Source organism: Manis javanica, chromosome 13 (assembly GCF_040802235.1).
Source record: "Manis javanica isolate MJ-LG chromosome 13, MJ_LKY, whole genome shotgun sequence".
NCBI lineage: Eukaryota > Metazoa > Chordata > Mammalia > Pholidota > Manidae > Manis > Manis javanica.
Genome location: NC_133168.1, coordinates 20,790,939 through 20,799,830, shown reverse-complemented (window position 1 = coordinate 20,799,830; position 8,892 = coordinate 20,790,939). Strand labels below are relative to the sequence as shown.

The 8,892-nt window shown below is 40.3% G+C and overlaps 1 long non-coding RNA gene across 1 annotated transcript; it reads left to right on the top strand.

Moving 5' to 3' along the window:
* Positions 1–261: 261 nt before the first annotated feature.
* Positions 262–8,599, top strand: LOC140845887 (uncharacterized). Its single transcript, XR_012124795.1, has 3 exons — positions 262–374; positions 478–639; positions 2,217–8,599. It is a non-coding gene; the product is annotated as an uncharacterized lncRNA (long non-coding RNA).
* The last annotated feature ends 293 nt before the right edge of the window (positions 8,600–8,892 follow it).

The following is an 8,892-nucleotide window of genomic DNA, read 5'->3' as shown; positions in this document are numbered from 1 at the left end:
TTCAGTACAGAACTTCTCTGGGCCATTTACAGTAATTAATTAAAAGGGGTTAGTATGTTCATAAACTTCTTTGCCCAAAGAAATTTGCTTTTATAGAGTATCTTGTGCAAAACACTGTGGAGTGTATCTGTGAGGTAGAATCCAAGCCAGTGAGGACAAAATGTACGGAAGATGGCTGTTCAGGAATATTTAGCATTTCCAAAATGTACTTTTGCATGCTACATAATCATGTTATCTTCTTTTTTTCATTAGTAGTCCCACCTATAGTTTTTGTGCATGTTATTTCCTGAGGAGACTTGCCTATTTTCTAATTCTTCTGTGTTCCTTCCAGGTCCCAGTATGTGCTCTGCTAATTGTCCCTGTGATTGCAGTAGGTGAGTCGCAGTGGTCACAACTGAGGGAAGAAAAACAAAACTGTATATTGTGGGTATAGAAATCACAAACAAATGTCACATTTCTGCTTTTTCTTTATTTCAGCATAATTTAGATTCAGCTCACATCAGTTCCTTCCCCTCTGAGTACCGCGCAGTCCCAAGACTCACAAAGGCATGGAGATTGGAGGGGGGCCTTGAGTCTCCAGCTCATCGCGACAAACTGATGTCCTCATTTGCAAGCCTGGGTTATCCAGACGGGCACAAGGTAGTCGCAAACGTCCTTGGGAGAGGGGGGCAGAGGGATCAGAACTAGAGGAGGAGAGGTGGCGAAGGAGGCAGAGTTCAGGGAGAGAGGAGCCAAGGTGCTGTGCTCCCTGCCTTGGGGCTGGAGGATGGGGCTGTGAGACTGGAAGGAAGCGGCGGCTTTGGAAGCTGGAAAAGGCAAGGACATGGACTCACTTTTCGAGCCTCCAAAAGGAGCACAGCTCTTCCCCGCTGACACCTTGATTTCAGCCCTGTGAAGGGCATTTCTAATTTCTGACCTCCAGAACTATAAGAGAATACGTCTGTGTTTTAAGTCACCAAGTTCATGGTAATTTGTCACAGCAGCAATAGAGAACTAATACTGATTTGTGGTATCTTGAAGTTTGCGTTTTACTACTTCCTTTCTAAAAGGGTGCCTGGGTGGAACTGTGGGTATGGGTTGGGGCTGCACCATGGCACCATCTCCCTATGCCACAGGCTGGGGTATTGCTTGGAGCAGGGGATAGTCTATGGATCTACAATGATGCTTTCCTTTTTTCCCTCACAATTCTATCTCCTCCCTCTATTCCCATTCCAGGAGAAAATCTCCCCTCTGAGCTTAAAGGCATGAAGAGAGGGGTCTTCTTGAATGGAAGAGGGAAAGTTTTGTACAAATAAATCACACATTTATAACTCAATGAATCATCTCACCAGGTTTTGAGCTAGGAAAGAATCTTAGGTACCTGCCATTGTTGGGTTGGTTTGTTTCCATTGGCCACTTGCCTTTCTCTTGCTCTCAGTGAACTGAAAACTCCTCTTTTTCTACTACCATGTGTATATACATGCATGTACGTGTATGAATGTATATATAAATATATATGTCTAAGTACTATATATGTCATATAAAAAACTTATATTAAAATACTACACATAATCTTAATTCATACAAGGAATATAAAGTTAAAATTTTCTAATTGGAATTTTCTAGAAAAGTCTGGTTAGAAATTTTTTTGGTTGCTTTATGAGAAGAGGGATGGAGCAAATGTTTAATAAAATGAGATGTCTGGAGATTATTCTGATAGTTTTTTTGTTTGTAAAATGTAGGTTTATATACTCTAAACAATGTGACAAACAGCAGAAAATCTATGCTTAGTTGGTACCCTGGTGAGATTCTTGGCTCCTCTCAAAGCCATTAATGGTATGCCCCTCGTTTTCCTTTGGCAGTAGTTAATATATATATTTTTCTCTCTTGGGCCACAGTTGATGAAATGAACATTTGAAAAATAGAGACTGGAATCAAATATTAAACTGGAATGAGCCATGCTAATTTGCAGAATCTTGAACTGAACCCAAATATTTCTTATGTATTAAATTCATCAGTTTTCATAAGTGCATCCGTTTTCTTCCAAAACAAGTGAACTGGTTCGAAACAGAACTGAGTCTGTATATTTTTCACCCCAAATCAGTTTATTGGAAGAGAACTGAAATGTCAGAATGTCCCCTGAACAAAATTCAAGCCAAACTATTTCATTTGGTTAGAATCCCTGATGACAAGGGAATCGTATCTCAGTATGTTTAATTTCATCTCTTTCCTTTCAGGTGCAACAAGCATGAGGATCTCGTGTTATTTTCTAGAAACTTTGGCAACCATACCCAGTCATTACCAAACATGCCATTCAGAGTTCCAAGCAGTATTATCAAAAGGACTCACTCACATGGGCACACAGAGAGACACATGACTGGACAACCAGAGACCTGCCTGTGCCTGAAAACCTAGGTAGAATTATTCCTAATACTAGCTGGCCCCTCACCACCCCTCCCTTTTTTTTTTTTTAAGAAAAATCTACTCACTTTGGCTCTCTGCTGGTGTTCCCACTGCAATGGGGCCCTTTTTCATAGACCTTGAAGAACATTTTGAGTTGTTGTTAACTACTAACAAATTCTCTGAAATTAAAATAGGCAGCCCAACTCAAGGAGGCACACTTTTGGAAGCGGTGTCTCCGTAGGGAACCAACACGACCAGAGCTAATGTTTCTGCGGAGGCTTCATCTATACGCTGACAGATATCAGGGCCCTGCATTCTTCCAGGCTGGGAGCCCAGAAATTCAGAAAATTCTAGGGGTGTTTTGAGTAGAGGTAGGAACTGGAGTTCAAAAGTGGGTTTGCCTTACTGGATAATGACTACAAACTTGTCAACATTAGGTTTCTTCTGGGTCAGGCTTTAGATGGAACCCTTCTTCCTACCTATGAACTAAGCTTTGTTGCAAAATCTGCAACACAGGTGAAGGCCTTTAAAACCACATCATCTGTCCCTCTGATAGTGAAGGCCAGTTCTCTACAATGCTCTCTTTGGTGTTTTGCACCAACCTTTGAAAATGAGAAACCCAATTGTAGCCCTGGGAGTAAGGGGGTTCCCTGCCCAGGGCAAATTCCCTGTGAATCCAGTGAAACCAAAGTAAGACCAGGGCAACAGCAGGTAGGAAGGCAAGGTTTTACTGCTCACAGCTCAGTGTCTCACGTGGCCCCGCTGGCCAGCCCTGCTCTGTCCCTGCCGCTTAGGCACTGGGCTCTGCTTCCCCTGACCCGCCCCTTCTAGGAGGAACTCCAGGGCAGGTCCCTGCTGACTGGTGGGCACCAGACCAATTATGTACCGGGAATGGAGGGGAGAAGAGAATGGCCGTTTTCTCTCCGCTTGCCCCAGGGGTCTCCGCAGTGGCCCATTGATATGGAAACAGGCCCTTATCCTCACACTGCTAGGTGGGAAATTCTGGGTGAAAACTTACATTTGCCCCACACCAGTCCACACTATTTTGTAGAGTAATTCTCAAGAGAGATTATTTTCTGAACTCATAGACTTTCCAATCAGAGAAGTTGCTACTATTAGCTTAAGTTTCTTGATTCTATCCATTATTGTGTTTGACTCTTTCTGCCAGGTTACCACCTCCCTCTCTTGGACATTTGTAGTTATGTATATCTTTACTCAGTCCTGTTATTTGCTTTACCAAGACATCATTCTTAAATGCTATTTCTCAGTATTAGTTCATTAGTCTTTAATTAGCTTTGATAGTTTAAAAATTTTTTAATGGCTAACTGCATTTTGTAAATACCTTTCTAAAAGTATGTTTTATACTTCTAATCCCTGATGACCCTTGTAATTGCATAAGTAGAGGAAGCCCTGGGAATTAACTGTAGGTAAATTTTTATAGCAAACAGTAATTTTGGAAATGGAATAACAATCTAGCAAATTACATCTGTTCATATGTACCCTCTGAAGAGTACATAGACTACAATAGATTTTTAATCAATATTTAAAGACTAAAGTAGATTTATTACTGATCATTTGAAGATGATAACATTCTCATTGACATTGATTTTCAACTTGCAAGTCACTTTTGTATACATAATCTCATTTTGCTCTGACCACAACCCCGGAAACAAAGCAGAGAAGGAACCATTATTTGTGAATTTGGAAAGGATAATTACCTATTCCAAGGACAAGAGCTCACAGTGGAAGAGTACAAATGGTTCTGTTTCTTTCAACAATTTACCGATGTCCTGCTCATTATCTCTTGATGCTTCCTGAAGTTTTTGCAAACACTTCTCTATTTCATTTTTGTTTAGTTTTACAAAAGCAATAGTTATACTCTGCTTTGATCTCTGACTGATTTTCTGAGCTCAAACAGTATGAAAAAGTCTGAGAAACAACATTCAGACCAAATTTATCTCATCTTTGGAGTAAGAAATATTTCCTTTAGGACCACATAAACTAACCTAACTTCCACTGAAGTTCTGATCGAAGGATTTTATTTGTTTTGTAGTTGAATGTCATTTCATTTCCCATGTCTAGTAAGAGTTTTTATTCATTAGGCCATTGAGAGTTTACAAACTTAATTAGAATGGAGGCAGAGAGACACTGCAGACAGCCCTAACCTGAGTGGGAGGAGCCATGTTTTGGTCCTACCTTTGCCATGGATTCCGTATGCCCATCTGCTTCTCCATTTATTCACCTCTAATATGAGGCAATTGGACTAGCTGACCTCTGCCGTTCCCCCTGCTAACTCTAAGATTCCAAGGTCCTAGGCTTTGAGGTCTGAATATGCCATATCTACCAGCCTATCTACTAGAAGAATGAGATCTATACTCTTAATTACATAATGGGAACAGTATTAGAGTTGTGTATGGCAGAAACTGTTATGTGTTTGTCAAAACTCATTTCTTCTGGCTCCTGGTATATAGCAGGTGACTAAGTTTTGGGTGGAATGTGAGGACTTTCAAGTCTGATTGCAAACTGCTCCAGTGCAATCACGTCTTTCCCTTTCTCTTACCTCTGGAGCTTCTGAGCTCAGGACTTTCTGGTCCCAGGTGATAGCAGAGACACGATAAGGGTCTGAATTCTTGAATCTCTGCATGGAAGGTTTCCTGTTCAACATGTAATTAGACTACATGTGAGTGAGAAGCACCAGAAGGGGATGCTGGCATAATATAAAAAATTAAAATATGCATCATATTTGATGGTCAGATGGTAGGAAGCAAAGAAGTGAGTTACCTGGAGGACTGAAGATCTCTGTTGCTGTGGCAAAATGCTTGCTAAAAATAGAACCTGTGAAAATTTGGAAGGCATATATTTGCCTAGGACATAAATGAGGGTCACTGTTATTCTACAGACTATTATTGACTGTTGAGAAAAATATTGTAATAAAGAGATAAAACAAAATTTTGCTACTTCTCACTCAAAGATTCAAGAGAATGGAGACATTCTTGGTATAGAGGGCCTTCCAAGTTAGAAAAGCCGATGACTTCTGGACTCTTAAGAAGAGCTGAGATTAAAAGGGCTTTATTGAAAAAGACCTGTAAAACTTCTCAGTGAAGCACAAGAGATTAACAGTGTTCCCTTCCCACCAAAGTCCATGGTTTAGCCTCAGTGTGATCATTGTTCAGTTTTGACAGAGAGAGAGAGAGAGAAAGGGGTGGGGCAAGAAGGGAAGGAGATCAGTGAAGGAAGGAAGAAACGAGACAGGTGTGGGAACTATACCTGAAAAGGAATTCTGGATGTGATTACTGGCACTGACTGGAAGTGGCACCGGGCCTACTGAATTTTTGAAAGAATCTACTGCCAAAGAAAGGATGACCCTGTTCTAAGTTGGGGATTAGTTAGAGGTCTTACAATGACTTGGGGAAGGAAGTGAGCTGCAGAAGATACACAGCCCACAGATGTGCATTTCTAATAGGGCCCTGGAGGTTAATGGACAAAGAAGAATCTCAGAGAACGGAGTATCTGTGACTATGGAAACTAGTGAACAAAAGAGCCCTTTCCAGAGAGCAGAATCATTGTGTAGCTAGGGAGCTTCTCCGGCTCTCGGGGTTGAGGGCCTTCACTGCAGCTGCCCGGCAGGATTTCATTTCTTTCATTGACAAGAAACTGCTATGTGCCTTATTTTCTTTCTGCTTTGGAATCAGAGGTTTATTATATTATCCTGTTCCTACTTCACCACTGAATATTGGATGTTTGTGTAACAGTGGACAAAGAAATTGATATTTAGTTCTTAAAGTCGCTGCTTTTTTAAATGTCCTAGCTGCCAGGCTACAAGAAGCCACCTGGTAGACCTGATAGAAAGGCTGCCCCAGAGGTGGGGAAGGAAGTTTTGCTGTCTGCCTTCTGCTTGGGGCTTTGGATGTGCCTTTTATGGGAGGGCTCGGGGGTCTGGCATATGTGTTCTTTAGATAGGAAGAAGTGTAAAATGACTGTTGAGAAGAAGTGGGGACCCTGGAAGAATTGCTGTGTTACCAATGTCACTTCTTGTGCCTCTTGGCAAACAGTGAGACTGTTTTTCTCATTCTTGCTTTGTGTTGTCATATGATTGAGGTTTGGCCAATGTAATGCAGACTGAAGTTATGTCTACCTCAAGCCTGATCCACAGAAACCTTTAGCACAATCATCTGTGTTCTCTTTTCTTGTCAGTTGGATAGAAGCAAAATACTCTGAAGTTCTACTGCAGCAGGCATTGGCAAACCACAGCCTGTAGGTCACATCCAATCTACCACCTCTTTCTGTAAATCAAGTTTTACTGGAAGACAGTCATACTCATTTATTTAGATACTGTCTATGGCTATTTTTATGTTATAACAACAGACTTGAGTGATTGCAACAGGCACTGACTGTTTAAGCCAGTAATGGCTACAATATTTACTAGTTCTCCTTGACAGAAAGATTTGTGAATCCTGTTGGGATGGGGGATGGAGGGGATTTGGATTGCTTTATCACTTCATAGAAGACTACTCACTTCATACCTTATTAGATATTACTAGAATAAATTCTATTGTGTTAGGAATTGAGATTTGGGGGATTTGCCTGCACAGCAGCTAGGATTACCTTAACGAATATGCTGTGACTAAGATGTAAATATGGAAGAACCGGTTCTCCTTATGACCAAGGTCTCAGTGTGAGATTCATGTTGATAAACAGTAAAAATGGGCCAGGCTTTTCAAAAAGAGGCTTTGAAAGGCAATTTTTCTCCAAACAAGAAGAGATGCAGTCTTCCAATAAAATTCTGCTTCCACCTGTATTTTTCAGAATTAACTTTCTTAGGGGGTAGAATTGTCTTATGGTTTGCATTAAATTCATTTATTGTCACAAGAAAATAATGCGTGAGGTGCATACTCCAGCTGTCTTTTAAATACTTGTTCTTACAGAGCGCTTAGTTCCAGACTGTCAGGCTAGAGTGCATGTTCTCTCTATTTTTCCCTTAAATGGCCCTAGTGGAGCATCTGATAGTTTTAATTGAGCTACCCTTGCTTTCTTTTGAAAGCTGTTCTAGAAAATGTTAAAAAACATAACCACAATCCTTAAAAAATCAACACCACATCAATTGTTAGCTTTGGGAAAAAATCCCTCAAGAGTTAAATATCTAAAGCACATCTTTAGAAAGGTTTACACCAGGCCCCTGGCTCACCCTGGTTGCATACAGTGCCAGGGGCCCCAGGTGGCCCCATATTATTTAGCTATGAGAAAATAGGAAATCCTGCCATGTATGACAACATGTATGAACCTTCATAGCATTATGCTAAGTCAGACAGATAAGTCCAATACTGTATGTTCTCACTTAAAAAGCCAAACTCATAGTAATAGAATACTGGTGGTTTTCAGGGGCTGGAAGGTGGGGGAAATGGGGTGATGTTGGTCAAAGGGCAGAAACTTCTAACTATAAGGTGAATAAGGTCAGGGGATCAAATGTACAGTGTGATGACTATAATTAATAATACTGTATTATTAACTTTTAAGTCATTAAAAGAGTGGGTCTTAAATGTTATCACCACACACAAAATGGTGTTTATGTGATTGTATTTATAAGAGTGTTAACTGGCCTTACTGTGGTAATTATTTTACAGTATTTATGTGTATCAAATCATCACATCGTATGCCTTAGAATTTAGGTATGTTTTATGAAGACAGTGTCTCAATAAAACTGGAAGAAAAAGGTTTACAACTCAAAAAGGAACTGCCTGGACTCCAACCCTTTAGTAAACCCTGGGGTTATTAGATTATATAATCAAAGGAGGTTTATTGGGGAATGTTGCAATGGGAAGGGGAAGAGCCCAGGGCTGGAAGTCAAGGAGTGAAATTTCAGGTATTCCCTAACTGGCAGAGTGACCTTCAACTGGTCATGAGCTTCTCTAGCCTCAGTTTCCTCACTGAGATACATTCTTCAAAGTTCCTTCCACCTCTGAGTTAAGTGGAATCACTTGGATAAGGTGTTTTCCTTGCTTATTGTTCCTGAGTCTAAATTAAAAGTGAAATTCACCAGGAACCTCACTAAAACTATACTTCGTGAATTTTATAGTTGTTCCTTTCAACATGCTGTTCCTGTCACATCTGGAGATGAAAGGCAGCTGCCTTCTACTTGTTTTCTCACATCCCTTAGCAACTAAATAGGAACTTGAGAATCCAGCCAATTTTACTTGCTTTTTCTTCATCTTGTTTTCTGGCCCAATTAGGAAAGTTTTTAGGGCTCTCTCGCTTCTGGCTGATAAACATTATGTCTTAAGACATACTGAGCTTATTCAGAACTACTGGATGGCAAGTGTCAGCTCCTGTTTGCCAGTCCTGCGGTGAAAACAATAGGTTGGTGTTATGTAAATAAGCCAGATGGCTTCTGTGTATTATTTTTATTTTTATTGAAGTATACTTAATATACAATATTATATTGGTTTCAGGTGTACAACACAGTGATTTGACAATTATATATATTGTGAAATGTACTGATTTTTGGTTGGTTTT